General features: G+C 39.2%; 1 long non-coding RNA gene across 1 annotated transcript in view; it reads right to left on the reverse strand.

Moving 5' to 3' along the window:
* LOC131424377 (uncharacterized) overlaps nucleotides 1-21,179 on the reverse strand; it is a 33,631-nt gene extending 12,452 nt beyond the window's left edge. The window contains exon 1 of the long non-coding RNA XR_009227253.1: nucleotides 20,892-21,179. This is a non-coding gene — a long non-coding RNA (uncharacterized LOC131424377). The remainder of the gene's footprint in view (nucleotides 1-20,891) is intronic.
* Between the last annotated feature and the right edge of the window lie 340 nt (nucleotides 21,180-21,519).

The following is a 21,519-nucleotide window of genomic DNA, read 5'->3' on the forward strand; positions in this document are numbered from 1 at the left end:
TGATATCTTTAAACTCAAAAAAGAATTATTTTATTCCCACATAAGGCAGAAAAAAAATTACACTCTAGCTGAAAAAATTTTGTTCTGCACTATATGTCTCATACTAAACTCAATTTTCCATAATATCTGTGTATCAGCTGAATGATTTGATACAGATGGTTTTATACTAAATCGTTAATAACTTTAAACTTTTCTGCAATTAATAATAGTATCATAACAATGTTATTTCTCTGAGGCAGCTGCTGGTCAAAAATAAATGATATTTTAGGGAATTTGTATTTACTTTGGCCCATTTCCACAATGAAGATGATAGAGACTGGGTCTTTTCAACCTTCTAATTAGGGGGCTTTTCAATAAGTTGAGACCACTTAGGTCTTTGGAGCATTTTCAGTCACTAACTCTCTGACATCAGCTTTATGGTTAATTCTGTGTTGTTTCTATGCCACTTAGATCACAATTTCACTTAGATCAGCCCTGTTCCTCTGTGATGTTGACATTCATCTTCACATCTGATTGTACAAGCCAAAGTATATATTTTAGATTTAAGAACAAAACCATATGCAACTAATTCCAAACAGAAACCTAAATAATTAATATGCAAGTCTTCAATAACTATCCATTGATTAAAATATGTGCTTTAGTAGGGAAGTACTTTCTCTGTCTCAGAGATTTAAGAGGGTTCTCTTGGTTGTTGAATTATGCCCAAAACTAATGGTCAAAATCGCTAACAAATTAACATGAAAATGGAATAGACTCAAGTGAAGGACTGTGTTATAGGCTTTTAAAACAAAATTAGTTTGATTCAATCACAAATCTCATTGATTTTAATCAAATATATGGGTCTCTAGTAACCGAGTCTTATATAGCTGACATAATTCTTAATCCAATCTGGTTAAAATGTCAAATTTTTCATTTCCAATAAAAGTTAAGTTTCTCACTTAAGATGAATGTTTTCAATTGTAGATTGTAGAAAAATTTGTTTTCTCAAACAATCTATAAATTTAAAAAGCTTCTCTTTTTGGTTCAAGTCAATGTTCCCAGCATCTTATAGAACACTGCTTTCATCACACACAGTACCTTCTAATAGGTCCAGAGCTACTTCTACCAGAAGTTCTTAAATAGTGTCCATCATGACTACTTCACAACCTTGTTAAGAATACATAGATAGGTGAGGGATTCCAGAGCTCCAAATGAAAACAAGCTTTGCCTTTGGAATACATTGATTCATTTCCCTGAGGTGTATGTTATTCTTTATTCTGTGCCTAACAAGATTGATCAAAAGGAATACAAAACAAGCAAGGTCCTTGGCCTCCAAGAAATAATTATAACCATATAAAATGAGGACAGCAGCCAACAATAACTGTAAGAGTTCAGGATGAGGAGTAATGGAGAAGCTGGACAGCAGGAAGCAGGTCATCTGACCCTTTGGGTAGGGGACAGAAGGCAAAAAAAATTGCAAAATGGTTAGGGCTAATCCCGATGTGTTCAAGAAACAAAGAAAAGACCTACTGAACAACAGCCCTGGAGTATGTCTGCTGAGGTGCAGCAGAGATTGGAGTAGGATCTGGACAAGTGGTAAGAATAGCAGACCTGGGTGCTGGGAAATGGTCACCGACGGTGCGAATGGTAAAACTGGGTTTTGAGGCCATTCTCCGCACTAACTACTGAGCTCAATGCCTGAGTCTGTGCTAAGACTCAGGCAAATGATTCGAACAACGCAAGCCTCCACTTATGAGATTAGCACTCATAAACCATAAAGTACTTTGAAAATGTAAGATGATAAAATTGTTATTAGCAACATTATTAATGATCATATTAAAACATTCTCCTGTTTAAATCCCTCCAGGCACTTGCTTTGAACTTCCAATAAAATCTAAACTTATCGTGATCTACAAACAATGACCACCTCTGGGACCTGCTTCGGCTTCAGCTTCTCTTGTCTTGCTCACTTCTCTTCAGCAGCATTGGCTTCCTGACACACACCCCAAAAGTCCCAAGGTAACCTAACCTTCTCCCCACGGCTGTGGCCCTCCCCAGTCTCCCATCTTCTTTCCCCTGACTTACAGAAAAATTCTTTCAATCTCCACTCAAATATCTCAGAGAGGGCTTCTCTAACCACTTTATCTAAAGTAAGAGCTCAAGATTTCTCTAGATCTCATGTAATATTTGGTTTCTTCACAGCATTTACTATGTACCATCTGAAATCACTTTGCTTAGTTATCCATTTCTCTGCATCATCACTTTTCTTTCTACTGCAATATTCTCCCTCCTATGGAGCAACAAAACAGAAACTTCTGGAGCCTGCCTAAATTTCTCTTCAGATGTAATTTCCCTTTACTGCCAAAGTCATTGAAAGGGTGTTTGTGTTTGCAAGCTCTATTTTCTGCTCTCCATTCTCTTCTTGAATTCCAGTCAGGCCCTGTGTTAGTCAGCTTTCTGTTTTGGTGACAAAGTACCTGAGACAAATACTTTAAACAAGAAAGGCTTATTTTGATTCACTGTTTGAGAGGTTTCCATTCGTGATCAGTTGACTCCATTGCTTTTGAATCTGTGGAGAGGCAGCACGTGGTGAGGACCATGTGGTGGAGCAAATCTGCTTACCTCATGGCAGCCAGAGAGCAAAACAGAGAGAAAAAGGGTCTGGGGTCTTAATATCACCGTCAATGACCTAACTTCTTTCCACTAGGTCTGCTATCTCCCAATAGTGCCCTCAGTTGGGAACCAAGCCTTCAACACATGAGTGTTTGGGGGATACTTGAGACCCAAACCATAACAGGTCCCTTGGTCTCCACTCCATGAAACTGCTCCTAATCAATGTCACTAATAAACCCATAGTACAACATTCAGTGGATGATTCTTAGCCCTCGCCTGCTTTTGAGCTATAGTATTTGAGAACATTGAGTGAGTCTCCATAACATGTTTACTTTCCTTGGCCACCTGGACTCTATTTTCTCTTGGTTCTCCTATGACCTCTTGGCTGTTCTTGATTTCCATCGTTAGCTCTCACCATAGTCAAGAAGTTAGTCTTTGGTCTCACTTATAGTCAAGAAGTTAGTCTTTGGTCTTCTCCTTAACCTAAGCTCACTCCCTTAGTAAGTCAGTTATTCAGTCCTGTGGCTTTAGAATCATCTATACACTGATGGTTCTCAAATATTTATTTTCAAGTCAGAGATGCCACTCCTGGATGTCTCCATTTGGCTGTCACAAAGACAACTCAACCTTAAGATTTCTAAACTTTTTACCTACTGCTGTGTAACAAGCTACCAAAACCATAATGACTTATAAAAACAACTGTACTATTATATATCACCAATTTGGCTGAGCTGGGTGATCCTTCTGCTCCTCATGGCATCAAGTAGGTCACTTACGGGTCTTAACTTGTGGATAGGCAGATCTAGAGGACCAAGATGGCTTCCCTCACATAGTTGTGGGCCTACTTACATTATCTGCAGGCTCCAGTGCAAAATAAAAAATTCAAGATGCCTTTTTCAAAAACCATTAAGAATTTTAAGAAGATAACATCAGAATCCTCCTTATGCAATTGTGTCACCTGGACCATGTGCTCTGGAATCGTGTAGTAAACAAGCTAAAATACAAACTGCTAGCTGCATTACAGATTGACCAAATCGGGATCCCTGACATTTGAGCTTGAAATTGATATTGTTGACATTCTCCAGATAAGTTTAAAATTGACATCTTATGCCCAAGCATGCCGCATAAGACCTGCTGCTGCCAGACATCTTCCCCTCTCCTTTTCCCATTTCAAGAGCTTGATTTGACCTATCTTCATCCTTGAACTTCAAGCTTAAGTCCTGATTAGCTATTAATGATTGCTAATATATTACCCCTTTAACAGACCTCCTAAAAATAAATGTATTTAACCAGAATGAGTGTCTTAAAGTAGAATTCTGTGTATCCCAAATAATCCGTGATGATCACTTGTAAGCTGTCCAGGGGGTGTTACTTTCAGGAGGAAGCTAAGCCATTCTAACACTCCCACTTCCTATGAATCAGACAAGTACTGACTAGTATTCTAGTATTTCATTCATCCACCGATTTATTTCATCAAAATATATGGAGTGAATATCTACTATGAACTAGATAGACTGAAATTGTTCTCTTTCATGATAATTAAGTAGAGGAGCTTAAATACATAACTCCAAGGATCTAGAGTTTAGCAAGCATAAAAATAGCCGAACCTAGCTGAAAGCTTCTTTGAATATTAGTTACATTAGCCTCAGAGTTTATGTGAATTTGTATCATATAGTATATGTATATTTCTTTCAGTAGAATGATATCTGGTGTGATATTTTAGTTATCAGTTATCGTTAGGAAGCTACATTGCTTCTCTCCAAACTTATTTTCTTCTATTTGTGTACAGAGTCCCTTTCCTAGTCTTCACTTCAGTTATATGTGACAATTTGATTGAGTGCTAGTCAATGGCATATGAGCCTTTTCTAAGTATTTTTTTATGCCCAATCTTCTAGATCTTTTCACCTTTGGCTGGTGTTATTCCAAAAAGCCCATAGACCTTGGAAGGCACGCTTTGAAGATGACAGAGCCGCAACATGGACCTTGAAAGCCACATTTTGAAGATGACAGAGCCATGACATGGAAGGGGTCTGCGTCCCTGAATGTAACCATCAAGGAAAGCTATATGCCAATCCTTCCATTACATTAGTAGCGGGGAGGGCATGACTGAGTCATTAAATATAGTGGGGTTTGTTATAGCAGCTACCTTTACCTTAATAATATAACTATTTCATTCATTCTTGAAATCTTTGAGGAGGGGCTAGGGTTGTGGCTCAGTGGTAGAGCACTTGCCTGGCATGAGCGAGGTCCTGGGTTTGATCCTCAGCATCACATAAAAATAAATAAGTAAAATAAAGGTATTGTGTCTAACCACAACTAAAAAATAAATATTTAAAAAATAATCTTTGAGGAATCATTGATACACCAGGAAGATGTGATATACTTTTTCCATAGCTTCGCAAGCAACCCTAGCATATCACAACAAAGGCCTAGATGGTATATGGCATCCTTTCTGAGAAGTGTGGCATGTTACCATGATGTCTCCCTGGTATTCTTAATAACCCTGACCAGCTGTAGGTAGTAAATAAAAGTTCATTCTCTTATAGGTGGCCACAATGTTAGTCCCAGAGCCCGTGGAGTCTCCTCAGACTTTCAGCAGCAAAATCCCCTGTGACCTAATTCAAGAAACCCTGAGGAAACAGCCTGGCAGCCAGCCCAACAAAGCCAACAACGGGCCCTCCTCAGGAGTGGCAAGGTCCTCTCATTGCCACCACCACCTGCCATGCTTCAGCACTAGATGTTTGGTCCCCTCCCTTTGTATTATTATTCTACCAGGTAATACAGGCTCTGTCATCCAGAGCACAGTTGTTTCTGTAGCTAATGTTATTTGGCCAAAAATCAACCTGATTATTTAGGCAGTCAATAGTGCAATGCCCCACCCTTGTAGAAACATAGATTTTTAAACATAATGAAAGATCTTAGGGAGTACTTAGCCTCTCTTTGTTATTGTACATAAGGAACATGGGATACTGAGAAGTCAAATGACTTGTCATAAGCCACTGAGTTATTGACAGAGTTGACACTAGAACCCAAGGGTTCTAGTGGATTTTAAAGCAATGTTGTTGTTTTTTCCTGATATCCTTTGGTGTCTTGCATTCCTGCATAAAAATATCTGCCTGGACATCATATATCCCCAAGACTTCAAACTAGACATAACTGCAAGCATCATTAGTTCAGCCCAATCCTTTGGTAAAAGAGGAAAGTGTCTAGATTGCCCTGACACTCAAAGCAGAGGAAATATTCCCAATTGCTAGTTACAGATTTAGACGTTCTTGCAGAGAAACTGATGGTATGACAGGTTTCTTGAAACACAGTTCATGTTCTTAAAACACTATTGATCTAAGTTCTGCCTTCTCTTTTATTTTTCTTTCTTCAATGTCCCAAGGTATTTCGCTCCTCATTCATTATTACTGAGGGTTTCTTCCTCTGCTATTCTTTTGAAGCCTCATCATTCTGAAATGTCACCTGGACCAGTATTTACTTTGGCATGCGAGCAATTTCCCTTCACAATAGCCTATCCTGCTCTGTAGCATTTTGTTCAGTTGGATAGTTCATCAACTGAGGATGTTTGGTGATGAAATACTGATATATCACCTATTTATATGTTGCCATGTCACTTTCTAAGTAGGTGACTTGAAAATTAAGAGTTTATTATTCTCTGGATCACTTACATTGTCTGTGTCAAGTTCTTTCTGGGCAATCCCACTGGTTGTTGATTGATATCAAAACACTCCAAGCTGATGTATCCTACTGTTTTTTGTTTGTTTCTTTCTTTCTTTCTTCCAAATTTCTCATAGTTCCACCTGATCAGGAAATACCCAGTTTATCTGTCTTCATAATGTGGGATTGTTCATTACTGAAAGCAGCCCTTTTCTTTAGCACCACTTTACCTTGAATTTGTCATTACCCTTTTTAATTGATTTTAAAATTTAATTGACCATGATTTGGCCAATCGCACTACACTGGACATGAGGCTTCACTATGCTGGACATGAGGCTTGTTCTTTTGCAAAAAAAATAGCCAAAATACCATGATTCTTTCTAGAATCCCCCCTCATTTTCCTTTTATTGGTTCTTGACTACTCAGTTCTTGATTTGGAGATAATTTCAAATTTTACTTTTCCAAGGTCAATGCAAGTTCCCGTTGAAAATAACCTATTTTTACATCCATTGTTTTTTCTTCCTTCTTATCTAAAAAAAAAAAAAAAAAAAAAAAAAAAAAAAACTTGCCTTCCCTGGACACCTCTGTGCCAGTTCCTTGTCTTCTTTCCATTCTGTCCTCTTCCTGCTCTTGTTAGTCACTGCCTCTGCTCCAAGTCCAGGTTTCCCCTCAGAATGTCCTGTCCCTTCTGATGGCCAAAAGGCTCTGGCAACTCACCTTGAAAGCCCACCTATTTTTCTCCTGCCTGCAATTTGCTCTTCTTCCAATTGTCAAACTCTCCCTGCTGCGTTCTATCCCCTACCTCACCATGTTTCTAAAACAGGGAAACAGCCTTTCAAAGGTTAGCTGTGACTCCCTATAGACAAAGCAGTGACTTGGGCACATTCCTGCAGCTCCTGGACACTGCACCCCATGCTGGAAGCTGTAGTGAATTGGACCCAGGGCTTCTCTTCTACTCTTGCCTATTCTTTACCTGCCTTCTTTGCGGGCTCCGTTCTGTGCCTTCTCATGCCAACTATGAGATTCCCCTGGTACAGCTTCTGCCCTCAGAACCTCTGTAAATATACCTGGACTATTTCATTTACATTCTAACTGTACAACAGTATATATAATGCTAAAAAAAAAAAAACCAACCCTGCCTGCCCTGGACGCCTCTGTTAATGGGGGTCACCACTTCCTAAATAGAGAATCTCAAAATCTCAGAATCTTACCTTTACTCTCTTCCTTGTGTTCAGTCATGGAGCTCTGTTTTTCTTTTGTACAAAATCTCTTAGCTCTAGCCCCTGATGTTTTTTATCTCTATTATCACAATTATAATTTGGGCATTTAGCTGCTCCTGTGAAATTTAATGTGACACCTTTCGAAATACCGTTCTTGCCTATAACTCTATCTTCTCCCAATACATTTTACACATTATTTTACTTTCATTCTTTTTTATATTCTTTTCATTGTATCACTATTCACATCAAAAACTATCTCTGAGCAGGAACAGTGATGCATGCTTGTAATCCCAATGGCTCGGGAGGCTGAGACAGGAGGATCGCAAGTTTAAAGTCAGCTTCTCAATTTAGTGAGACCCTAAGCAACTTAACAAGACCCTGTCTCAAAATAAAAAATAAAAAAAGGGCTGGCGATGTGGCTCAGTGGTTAAGCACCCCTGAATTCAACACGTAGTACCCCCCCAAAAAAAAAGAAGAAGAAAGAAAGAAAATAAAAGAAAACCATTCCTGATAACCTACAGATACATGGATACATGTCATTCCCTGAAAGTCCCTAATTTGCCATTTACTAAACAACACTGAACAATATTCACATATTTGACCAGTTAATCTTCACAAACTCACAACTTCAAGGAATAATTGTAATTAGCCACATTTTATAGAGCAATAAATTGAGGATTAGAAAGATACACTTATTTTTCAGTACTGGAGATTGAACCTGGGCCTTGCACATGCTTGGTAAGAGCTCTACCACTGAACTGCACTATATGCCTAGCACCCCTCCTCCATTCTTTTTTTTCTTTCTTTCTTTTTTGGAGACAAGGTCTTAACTGAGTGACCCTACCTAGCCTTGTACTTGTAATTTTCCTGCCTCAAACTCCAGAGTAGCTGGGAACAGGCACGTACCAAAATTCCCAGACAGAGAGTCACTTTCTTACCCAAGTATCCATTTGATATTCATCTACTTTTCATATGATGACTCTTTATTGTTCCCTTTCCACAAAAAGATACCTGGAATGTCCCTATCTTTGTATTTGCCACTTCTTTATCTTCACCTATACAAAATCTCTGGGGATCCATTCTAAACCAACAGAGCCCATCTGCCTTATGCCCCCTCTTGGGCCTTTATTATCTGTACCTCTCATTTGGTTCTTAAGAAAGCGTTTCTTATGAATGTATCTTGTAATGTTGTCCTGTATTGCCATTCCACCCAAGGCAATAAAACAGTGCACTTTTGTGTCCATCACCTCATTAACTAAATTGCAAAAAAAAAAAAAAGAAACTTTCTTTTATATGTCTTTGGACCCGTGTCTCATCTTCTACCACCCCAACTCAGTACATGCTTATTAATAAGCACATACTTATTCCATGATGGTAGCATGAGTGTGTTTACTGCCTACCATATGAACAGCAATGTGGGTTCTCATAGATAATATGAATCCTGCAATCATGATCTAGCTGCGTCAAGAGGATGGAAATCAAGAGCTGTAAATACTTCCTAAAAAGGTTGCAGGATTTAAAAAAAATCCAGATAATGACTAATTACATGCTAAGGATACATTTGTTTTAAAATTCTATAATTTCAAAATGAATGACTACTATTTTATTTCTCAGTTTAAATCCCCTTCTTTATTTCCTAACATGAAAGTAACCAATGAGATGACTATTTTACTGGCATTAAAAACTTACTGAACAGAAACCACAGCAGACATTCAAAGAATCCAGAAGTAGAGGTAAAATAAATATAGACTATTTGACCTCTCTTTTAATTTTCCTTTGATTGGTTTTAGTAAAATTTGGTATTTCAGTAGGAGAATCTCTGATTGATGATAAAGCAGTGTTTGGGAGGTGAGGGAAATGTAGCTTCGTCCAAGGTGTACAGTGTCTCCATAAGCTAAACACCCCTAAGAAATATTACACGAAAATATTCTTTCAACACATTATAATATATTGATGTGTTAGAAAATTGGCCCAAAGAGTGAATTTATCATGTCATCTAATTGCCACTATTTCCTTGCCACTATTCCTTCATTCATTCACCCCAATTTTTCCCAGTCTTTCTTCCTTATTGCCGTGGCCTTACCTCAAGACCTCTTTCTTCCCTTAGATCTCTCTACAAACATCTACCTGGTCTCCCTGCCTCTAGGCTTTAGCTTTCAAATCAAACCTCCTCAGAGCCCCAAGAAAAGACCTTCTAAATTGCAAGTTTAAAATTCTCATTCCTATCAAACCAACCTGCTATAGTTTTCACTTATTTTCCTGAAATTTCTTCAGGATGAAGTTCCAACCCTTGAGCTGGCACAAAAAAAAACCCTTTGCCACCTGACTTTTGCCTTTCTCTCCAGACCTCTCTCTTTGCACTTCAAGTCTTTCTCCTCATACCTGGGCCTCTCACATTTAGAAGAATACCAACTCTTTTTTTATGCTATCACCCTGTAAGATGCCCTAGTTGGAATTGAAATGCAAAAATATATGCAAACCTTAAATATCAATCGAATGCAAAAGCATGCAAGAGTTTCCATATGCCAGTGGATGAACTTCCAATGCGTGGGGCTGCTTGCTGAAGCCTTGGTTATCTAAGCCTGATATTTCCCATGAACCTTTCCCCCACTCTATAAATCTTTTCCTTAGAAAGGAAAGGCGCCTGGCTCACAGCAAAGTGGTTAACATGAAATCAACAAGCTCTTTAGGGATTTTCCCATCTCTATGGTACAGAGAACAAATTCCTACTGTTTGTCAGGTTTCTGTGAACTTATATAAACAAGTTTCCCAGACATTAAGGTACAAAACTCCGATGTAGTGATAGAAAAACATCATAGTACAAAAAGGCATTCAATTCTCTTGGAAACACTGTGCTTATTAAAGTCCTAAACACTAGGTACAGAAAGTTCAGTAATCCTTTTCCTAAGGGCAATAATAGCTTTTACATTACAAAATCAAATGGTTGCTCTTTATTTGAGAGCTGAAAATAAAGTACCATTCTGGAGAGGAAACAAAATGTAACCCAGTCAAACACTGAATGGAGGGTCAGTCCTTCCCACTTCTCAGCAGCCTCTATCCCAAGGTACTTACTGGCAACACAGCCAGCTTTGACTGTTAATTTCCCCAGGTCAGATATCTTTACCATTGGTTGAGATTCTGACTTAATCATGGAAAACCATCAACTCACTTCATCCTTGGCTACTTTAGCTAGCCCTACAAGCCCTATAGGGGAACCAGGACTCCATACCCAGTTTAGCACCATGATGAGCCTTTGCTTCAGAATCCATTACCCCCCGCCCCCGCCATGTTCTTGCCACACCACCATATAGATGAGCAATAGAAGTATAACTGAGAGCTGCGTACTTCCTTAGGAGAGAAACAGGGAAGGAAACAAAGAGACCATGCTTTGAGTTACTTCATATGAAGCATCTCACATATAAATAACACTTAAAAGTAGTTATCGTTGAAAGCAGTACCTTACTACTACCATTTTGCAGCTGAAAACACTGAGCCATTCAGTGCGCATTCTACTCAAGCTCTTAGAGTAAGTGGCGGAACCAGGATATAAACTGACATTCAAAGAACAGGTTCCTTCCCTTCCATGCCAGCTGCTTCCCAGAAAAAAAGCATGGGCCTGTTGTGATGTAATTAATTTCTAGGGAATACCACATATAAATAGGGAAACTGGTTCTCTTTGGGTCTTATGGTATCCTTACACCTTGAGGAATGAAATGGGTTGGGCAAAGAACAGGGTCCACATCTCATGTTTTCCACTTCTGCTCCCCAATGAGTGTTATTGCAATGATATTCTAAGTTCTAGGTTTAGATATTTATAAAATAGACCTTAACAAATACCATCAGGGCAAGGACAGGCATTAATATGAAGGATCAAAGAAGCAAAGTCAAAGCTCCCCTGGTGTCCCATTGCACAATATCTCTAACCTCAAATGAAACCCTTTCTCCCAGCATTGCATTGTGATGAGCAGTAAATTCAAAGGAATTACCCTTGGGTTATCTCTACCCATACCACAAGTTCAGATGACAATCCACGTGGCCTCCTCCAACTACTCATTTACCAACTACCGGTAAATTAAAAAGCTAATATCTCTTGGCACCAAAGGCCATAAGTCTTTTGTTGTTGTTTGAAGATCTCATCCCAAATGGCCCTCTGAAAACATTCATTAATTTCACAAGGAGTCCATTGCATATGCCACACTATAGTAGGAAACAAAAAAGATGGACACACTGGGCTTTACCTTTAGATTTCATCACGTGTACATCTCTACTGTTCTCAACATAATATAAACACACCTGATCTCCCATCTAGAACACGGTAATCATCTCTGATGTCTTTTGAAACTGGTAATAAAACTACAGCATGCCTCTACTTCAGACCTTCCAATGACTGCCCATTGCAATTACAACAAAAATCAACGGCATGACCTTGCTCTATAATACCTGCGTGGTCCAACCCCTGCTCCCCTGCCCTCTACTCCAGCGATATTGGGACTTCATCCTAGATGTTCCCTCTGCCTGTAGAATGCTTGTCCTGAATCTTCACATCTCAGTTTTCCCTCATCACTCAGTTTAATGATTCCATGTTGAACTCTACAATAGTTTTCCTCTTTAATGTTCTTTTAGAAAATGCAAAGAGAATTTCTAGAGAAAAATCATTTCATTTGTTTTGCTCATTACAATGTCTCTGCTTCGAAGACAGGGAATTTATTGGTTTTGTTTATCACTGATGCCACAGCCAAGGCAGGGTCTGGTTGCTCCATAAATATCTGCTGAATGAATCAAAGCAGTATAGAACTAAACACATGAAAGCATAAACACATGAAAGCGTAATAAAACCAGAAAGCATCAATAGAATTTATACCACAAAATATTTTCATTATGGTTCAAGTAAGAGACAAAGGATAAGCTAGATGCAGCAGTGCACACCTGTAATCCCAGCAACTCAGGAGACTAATCCAGGAGCACAGCGAGTTCAAAGCCAGCCTCAGCAATTTAGCAAGGCCCTAAGCAACTTAGTAAGACCCTGTATCACAATAAAAATAAAAAGGGATGTGGGTCAGTGGTAAAGCACCCCTGTGTTCAATCCCTGGCACCAAATGAAAAAGAGAGAGAGAGAGAGACCAAAGATAATAAATTTTGAGGACTGAAGAGGATGTCATAATGTTATTACAGGAAAGAAAGAAGAAACTAAGGCATCAATTTAAATGCTTTTATCAAAACCTTTATGTAAGTATTATTTATTCCAACAATTCCACTTTTAGGTCTCCATACCAAAGATATGCTTCTACATGTTCACAAAGGAGGAACCACCGGGTTCTTTGTGGTAGTATTGTTTGTTATAGCAACAAGCTGAAAAACCTCAATGCCCTTTAGAGGGGAACGGTGGAAAGAAATAACAGGGGACTGGAGGTGTAGCTCAGAGGTAGAGCACTTGCCTTGCTTGCACAAAGCCCTGGATTCAACTCCCAGCACTGCAAAGAAAGAAAAGAAAAGAAAAAGAAAAGAAATGATGGTATTTTCCATACCATGAAATGTAATGCAAAAGTTAAAGATTATCTCCTACACAATTTCAAGATATCTTTTCCATCAAATAACTAACAACAAAACCAAACAAAAAGGCAGTGACCCAATTTTTCACGTAGGATGATCAAAGCAAAATAACATACACCTGTATATTCACTCATTTGTATATAGTAAAAGATCCAGGAGATGATTCACTGAATTGCTAATGGTGGTTACTTCCCAGAAGGAATGAGAGGACAGCAGTGGAGAGGGTGTGAAGCAGAACTGTTATTTTAATGTGTTGTTTTAAGTACTGTTATTTTGATGTGTAATTTTAAATACTGTTGTATTGATTGAATCTGGCCTTTTATCATCTTAACTCAGGAACAAATTTGCTTCAGATGATGAAGGATAATTATCTTACGTACACAAATTAGAACTTTAAAAAAGGTTTGCTGAACACATTGGCGCACACCTGTAATCCCAGTGATTCAGAGGTCTGAGGAAGAAGGATCAAAAATTGAAGGCCAGCCTCAGCAACTTAGCACGACTCTGTCTCAAAATAAAAAACTTTAAAAAAAAAAGGCTGGGGGTGTGGCTCAGTGGTAAAGCACACATGGATTCAATCCCCAGTACCAAAAGTGCATAAATAAATAAAAATTAAAATTAAAAATGTTTAAGTCATATGACATCCTAATTATCTACTAGCAAAGTCAAAACGTTGAAGTTAAATACTTTTTTTCTATGCTGAAGCTCTGCCTATAAAAGCTATAAATATTTAGTAATTTGGGAAGAAATGGGCTGAAAAAATACATCAAATAGGAGATGGTTAAACTTAGGCTAGGCATTTAAAAAGATGTTGTATTTGAAGAGTTGCAGATGGAGTAACCTGAGCAAGGCAGTTACCTCATCAGATTCATGGGAATATGAATATGCACAACAGAATCAGTTACTTTTTAACAGAAGTAGTATATGTGGGGCTGGGGATGTGGCTCAAGCGATAACACACTCGCCTGGCATGCACAGGGCGCTGGGTTCGATTCTCAGCACCACATAAAAATAAAAATAAAGATGTTGTTGTGTCCACCGAAAACTGAAAAATAAATATTAAAAACCTCTCTCTCTCTCTCCTCTCTCTCTATCTTTAAAAATAAAAAAAGAAATAGTATATGTGTACAAAGAAAAAATGCCCAAGATTTTCAATATTATATTTATAAAATCAACTTTTCAGATTTTGATGAAAGAAGTTATTAAATCAATGGGTGAAATCAAATCTAAATAAGGCAAAATTGTTGCCAAATGCTAAGGTAAACCATAGCTTTCTGCCTGGTGGGTAATATTCCTCAAGTCATTGACTTCAACTAGTCACCATCCGGCCTCACCCAAGACATAACAGAACATGCCTAGCTTGGAGGGGGTTGGAACCAATCTGATCTCACGAGGAACTTCTTCTGAACAGAGCAGAGAGGAGAAGCTGAGGTGGGTATACAAAAAGAGGCACTGTCTTCCAGAAAATGTCTTAAGTTGAAAGATCTGAACAATCATAAAATCTCTAAAAATTGTAATGCTATTGAGATATAACTCACATACCATACAATCCACATATTTAAAGTAAAAAAAAAAATCTGTGCTTTTTTTTTGTGTATGTGTGTGTGACCCCTGACAGGTACCTGGAATTGAGGATAGTACCAAAGACTGCATTTACTATGTTTTCTCCAATTCATACTCATTAAAGTTTAATTTATTCATTAAGTATAGTAACAGTCAAAACACAAAGACTTTCTATAGATCTTAGCAACCTCAGCATACCATTTTTTTTTCTTATTAAGTCTATGACTTTCACTTAAAGGAAACACTCTACAGCTTCTCTTTGGCATATCCAAATTGCCAGCATCATGACTCTTGCACTTTGGGACCATTATTCAATAAAATAAAAGTGATATATGAACACAAGCATGGTGATACCATCAGTCAATCTGATCATTGTGACGGCCACTGAGAGATGAACAGGTGGGCAACATATACAGCACCCAGGCAGGAATAAGTGGGATGGCACCAGTTTTGATTTGATCATGCTACAGAATAGCATACAATTTAAAATTTATAAATTGTTTATTTCTGTAATTTTTCCATTTAATATTTTTGGGCCAGGTTTTACTGCAGGTATGTGAAACCACAGAAAGCAAAACTATGAATAAAAGGAGATCTAATGTCTTCACAGAATTGTGCAGAATCACCATAATCAACTGGAAAATATTTTCATCACGCCCCAAAGAAACTTTGTGGCCATTAACCTTCACTTCCCATTCTCTCTCTAAACCTAATGATAAACTTTAAAGAGAAACACAAAGGTACGTGGGAACAATGAAAAAGAACAGGGGAGAAAGAAAAAGAGAGAAGCTAATGGAAGACCCAACAACCAATAGGCAAGGATAGGAAAACACCAGCAAATCCACAGGGGATGGAGAGAAATAAATAGCAAGGTTGTTCACTCCAAATCCATGTTTCAGCAAGTGTCTTGGTGAGCCAATATGGGCTCATGTCCCAAACTGATAGTCCTATTCTTTAAAGGAGGGGAAAATGCAAAGACAATATTTAAATAATATAAGTCCCCTGACCTATTTAACGTCACTTGCCAGAAAATGATAAAAATTAAGTTAAATCACCAGACTGTTAGCCACAATTCTGTTTATTAAAGCCTAGAATATTTCATTAGTTAAGAAGTTATTGAGTTATAATCCAGCTACACAGGAGGCTGAGGCAGGAGGATTGCAAGTTTAAGGCCAACCTTAATAATTTGGAAAGACCTTGTCTCAAAATAAAAAATAAAAATGACTGAGGATGTAGCTCAGAGGCAAAGCATGCTTGGGTTCAATTTTCAGAACCACACACACACACACACACACACACATACACACACATAAAGTTACTGAGATGTCCAAACTTAAGTTGAGAATTTTTTTTCCTACAACCCAAACAAGTCTCCAGTCCTGATTTTCTGAAATATTCAAAAGAATTACACAGTACTTTCCCACGATAGTGTCAGGAGTAATATTTGGTACAATTCAAACATTTTCACCTGGGAAGACTTCTTATTTTTACACTATTATTTTCCCCTCATCAGATTTGATAATTCAAGAAAGGTCACTTTGGGACAAAGGGTCACAGAAAACTGTTCCGGCATCTTGGCCTTCCAACCTCACAGGTTGAGGAAACACGCTGAAGTTAATGTGAGCCCGCCCAAGTTGAAGCTCTGACTCAAACGTTGCCAGCTGCAATGAAAGTCTCCTTCATCTAAACTTCTGCACCTTCCAGTACAACAGAAGTCTAACTCTTTTGGAGATAAGACAAGGAAAAACACCTAGCAGTAACTTTTCCATGAGCCTGATTTTCCCTGGGGAGAAAGACAAGGTGACCCTCTTTCTCAAATTTGGAGATAAGTTGCCATTGGCTTAAAAGGAAGAGAGTTTGCGTGTAGCTGGAAAAATCGACACAATATGGTAGAAATGCAATGCAGGGTACCAATTGTTAAAAAGGGCTCTCTCTCTCACTCTCTCAGAGACTGTGTTGCTAGGTGGTTAATAAATAAAAACAAACAAGATTCGCTGCAGAGGAACCGAGTCTGAACATGACCTTCTTGGACAGGGAAATCAATAAAATGCCAGTTAGTGAGGTAAGAAGAATGAGATTAAACATGCAAAGTTTACTTGTATTTTTTTTAAGAAGTAATTACACAATGAGAAGTCATTGTGAGCCCAGTGAGAAGTCGCTGGTGTAGAAAATGGGAGACCAGGAAGATGAGAGGAAGTTTGCTTTAAAGGTGGAGTTGGAAGAGTTGAAACTGTGACACAACCATCCACGTATTTGTTCCTCTGCAGTTTGTTCTGCGGAATGACCCTAAGGCCTTGGTACATAAATCAGTTATTTGTAGAAAAACCAAACTCTGCTGATCGAACCAGACTTCTCACAGCTTTCCTACGAGAGGCCAGGAAAACAAGTTGTGACTATGATCACTCGGTAATTCTCACATGAGTGTGCAAAGATGTTGTCTCAGACAGCTCCCCACTGGCTGCAAAGGAGAAGCCAATTCCCTAGGCAGCCTGGTATTCAAGACTTCTATCCATCACACCCCAATCACCTCTCCCAAGATAACTCCCGCTACTTCCTGATGCAAACTAATTGCTTCATCCATCCAAGCTAGTGGGTTCAATCTCCAACACCTACTGCACCTGCCCATCTGAAACACTATCCTTGCATGTCTCCATCTTTCCCAATCTGCTTGATCCTTGAGAAATTTCTCAAGCCCCACCTCCTTCCTGAGACTTCCTTGCTCACTCTAGCCTAAAGGAAACTTTTCATCCCAGTGTGTATTCTCTATGCTCTGAGTGATAGCCAGCCCTGTGGGGATCATTTTATGGTAATGTGTTTTATCAGTCCAATCTGAGTATATATTCCTTAAGGAAAGGGAATAAGAAATATTCATTCATGTTTTTTTTTCTCCCTCGGGCTTAACATGTAATCAGTGCTCAATAAACGTTTGCTGATGGCTTTATATATAGATTGAACAAAAAAAGACACTGTATTAGGGAGATGGCAGCTGCTAAAACAAATGCAAAGCAATGGCTGACCACCTCAGTTTCAACAGAAGGCCCTTTCACACATGTGTGCCGGGAGCCAGGCTGACATGGCTCTGCCACCCTCAACAAGTGGCTTCCATGGTCATTTTAAAGACTTCCCTCCCAGCCAATCAGAAGAGGGAAGAATGAGTTCCTGCGCCAGAGACTTTCCTTTGGGATAAGTGGGAAGGTACACACATTCGTCTTGAGCACATTTTCTTATCTGAGGCCTAGCTGCAAGGGAGCCTGGGAACCAAAGTTCAGAGTTAGGCAAACACATCCCAGCTGTGACTCTGTTACTGAGAAAAAAGGGAAAAAGTGGTTTCAAGCAATCTGGAAGCCTCTTATAATCTAGGGATGAATCTCAGCTCTCCCTGCCCAGATCTCACTTCAGAGTGGCCATGAACCACATTTTAAGGAGATGAAACCAATAAAATTAGTAGTCCCTCTCTCCATCCCTTGGAAGAGAAAGAAACCCCTATCCCTAACCTTTCCTCATTAGCCCAAGTGACAGATGATTCCTGCCACCAATTCACATTCCGTGATTTGGAACAAGTGAGGACCACAGCTGCTGCTGCGTATCAGAGATAATGGAAAGTCCTGTGCCTTTTGCTTTCCTGAATTATTATGTCACCAGAGCCACACTGGTGCACTAACATCTGTACTAGACATGTCCAGACCAATGGTCCCAGATCAGTCACCCGTATTCAAAGGCAACTGATCTTTTACTCAACTTTGATTCACTTGTAAAACACTTACAGATTGTGCACTATAAAGGTACTACGTGGATACTGAGATTTTTTAAATGCCACAATTCTTGCCCTAAACTTTAGAAGGCCATGAAGTAGACAAATATGAGCATCTAACTCTACTGCAAAACACACCTGGGCAAGTCTAACTGAAGGCAGAGTGCTGTGAGCCTATGGCCAGAAGAGGAATCAATTCTAAATAGCAGGTCAGGGAAGACTTCCAAACATATTTAGATAAAAATGCTTCCTGGTAAAGGTGGCATTTGAACAGGATTTCAGAGGATGAGCAGAATTTTAACAAATGGCAAAGAAAGAAATCCAAGGTGCAGAAGTGCAGGCATGGATCAGACAGCACAGGATGTGTGGTGGGATGGATGCAGACACAGACTTGAGCATGAAGCAGATGCAGCAGGAAGGACTTTGAATGTGAGGAAAGTTCTCAACTGTTATAAATAGTGAGGACTGGGCTGGGGATGTGGCTCAAGCGGTAGTGCGCTCGCCTGGCATGTGTGCAGCCGGGTTCGATCCTCAGCACCACATACAAACAAAGATGTTGTGTCTGCCGAAAACTAAAAAATAAATATTAAAAAAAAAATTCTCTCACTCTCTCTTAAAAAAAAAATAGTGAGGACTGGGGTTACCTGAAGACTGCAGGGGCTCAATCAATTCCTATAGAAGGAAAACAATTCTTCCAATGGTAGGAAGCTAAAAGGGGAGGCAGAGCCCGGCACGGTGGCCCATGCCTGTAATCCCAGCAGCTTGGGAGGCTGAGACAGGAGGATGGAGATTTCAAAGTCAGCCTCAGTAATGGTGAAGTGCTGAGCAACTCAGTGAGACCCTGCTCTCAATAAAATACAAAAATAGGACTGGGCAATCCTAAAAAATCAAAGGCCAAATGTTTTCTCTGATAAGTGGATGCTAATCCATAAGAAGGGGAAGGCAAGGGATGAGTGGAGGAACTTTGGATGGAGCAAAGGGGAAGAGGGAAGGGGGCATGGGGGTAGGAAAGATGGTGGAATGAGAAGGACATCATTACCATAGGTGCATGTATGATTGCACGAATGGTGTGACCCTACTTTGGGTACAACTAGAGAAGTCAAAAATTATGCTCTATTTGTGTACAACAAATCAAAAAGCATTCTGCTGTCATGTATAACTAATTAGAACAAATAAATAATTTTTAAAAATATAGGGCTAGGGATATGGTTCAGTGGTTAAGTTCAATCCCCAGTACCAAAAAAAAAAAAAAAAAAAAGGTGGAAGAGGCAGGATGATCAGTTACCAGGTACTAACAACAATTACCAGGTACTAACAACAATTACCATGTACTAACTAGTCAAGCACCATAAGTCCTTTACTTGCTTGTTCTTATTTAGGAAGAAAGTCTTATTACCACCCCCACCTTACAGATGGGTAATGACAGACGTCATATACTAAGGCCAAAGGTAGGAGTTGACCCTAACTTGTTCTAACAGAGACAAGTGCTTTGTCAGGGTACCACTGCTGTGTAATCCTTTGACATAGCAGTAGTTCATTAGAGAGAGACAGAGGCACTGAATAAATGTACCAGTTGGGGATCAAAACAAGACTTGAAGGACAATGACTTGAAGGAGTTTGAAATTAGAGGAGGGAAAAAGAATAATAAACTATGCTTAGATCCACTGAGTTTGGAGTGACTGGAAAAGAAAACTACAGGAACTGCAAACCATCCATGGGAGACCTGGGGTCCAGGGCTTAAGGAGAAATATACACAGTGGCAAGTACGGTGATCCCATTTGCTGGTGCCATACCTTTCAGTTAAGCACAAGGAAACAGCAGCATGTAAACTACCAAGGCAGGAAAGCAAGAAGCTGCCTGTACTAGCTCCAATCAACCGATTTAGAAGAAAAATTCAACTTGATTGACTGGCCTGACAGCAATAAATCCTTTTGGCCAAATAGCATTTGGTTCTACTTTAAAGGTATGCTCTGTATTATCACTTTGCCTACCAAAAATATCCATATATCTTGGGAAAGTATCAGAAATTATGTTTTTCCTTTCGTGGAATGGAATGTAAAATACCCACCAAATCCTCCTGGATGGCGCCTGGGTGAATGTTCTCCTTGTTATTTTATGTAAGCTGCTAAATATCTAGTACAGTAAAATTATGGGCTCTTTGCACATAGAGTTTCCACTTGGAGCTTCCTGAGCACCAAAGCAATAAATGTGATGCAGAACCTTCTGTTTTACGAGGCAGGTCCACTCCAGGCTAACATTTTCCCAGCCAGTGGTCACTGGTCCCTAAAAGAAACTTCTTTCTATGCACCAAACCAGGAGGACTCAATAGAAACAGAAAGGCAGCCCCAATTTTGGATAGACAAAATGACAAACCAAAGTCATCTGCAAATGGTAGACTTTTCTTTATAAAACCTCCAAGACTCTGGCAATTAAAACTATTTAAGGCTGTCACTCCATGACCTTCGCTCTGACCCAGGGACTGCTTTCTCCTGCAATGACCCACCCACTTTACAAAGTTAGAATGACTCCTTTCTCTTCAAACCCTTTCCACTTACCTCCAGTATGTATTTCAAGTTTTTCAGGTAAGCCACCTGGGTCCTCTGCTAAGTGATGAATGGAAGTGGAGGGTGGGGGCAGAGCTCAAATGCTTTAAAAATAAAAGACACACACACACACACCAAAAAACAACTGTTCCTTTATTCATCTATACTAACATTCTCACCACGTATAACGAACAAATACAAGTAAGACGTTAAGGTCAACAGCTTTATCAAAGCGCAGAGCTGTCAGGTTATAGGGGGAGGATATTTGCCAAATCAGAATGCATGAACTCTTAGTATAGAAACTAGAACATGAATTAAGCTCATATCACTCAAAAAGAGCTGAATGCATCTGAAACCAAAGTACACTGTCAGCCACCTCCTCTCGCTCCAGGCGCTGATGCCTTGATTAGCTATGCAAGAAGCTACCTGCTATTTTAGAATTATATGAAGTCACCTCAGGGTATCTACAAGCTTCTCACGCACAAGATACTGAATTTTTTTTTCCTCCTTCTTCTTGGCTTAGAGAGCAGTTGTTGCTACATCCAGGTAAGTCCTATATCATGAATTGTTATTGCATAAGATGTCATTAAAGCAGCTAACCTGCTTGCTGAAGAATCATTCTGCAAACAATAATGGTTTG

The sequence above is a fragment of the Marmota monax genome, unplaced genomic scaffold (assembly GCF_021218885.2).
Source record: "Marmota monax isolate L192 unplaced genomic scaffold, Marmota_monax_Labrador192_F-V1.1 WCK01_AAM20220418_F8-fsc00137, whole genome shotgun sequence".
NCBI classification, from domain to species: Eukaryota; Metazoa; Chordata; class Mammalia; order Rodentia; family Sciuridae; genus Marmota; species Marmota monax.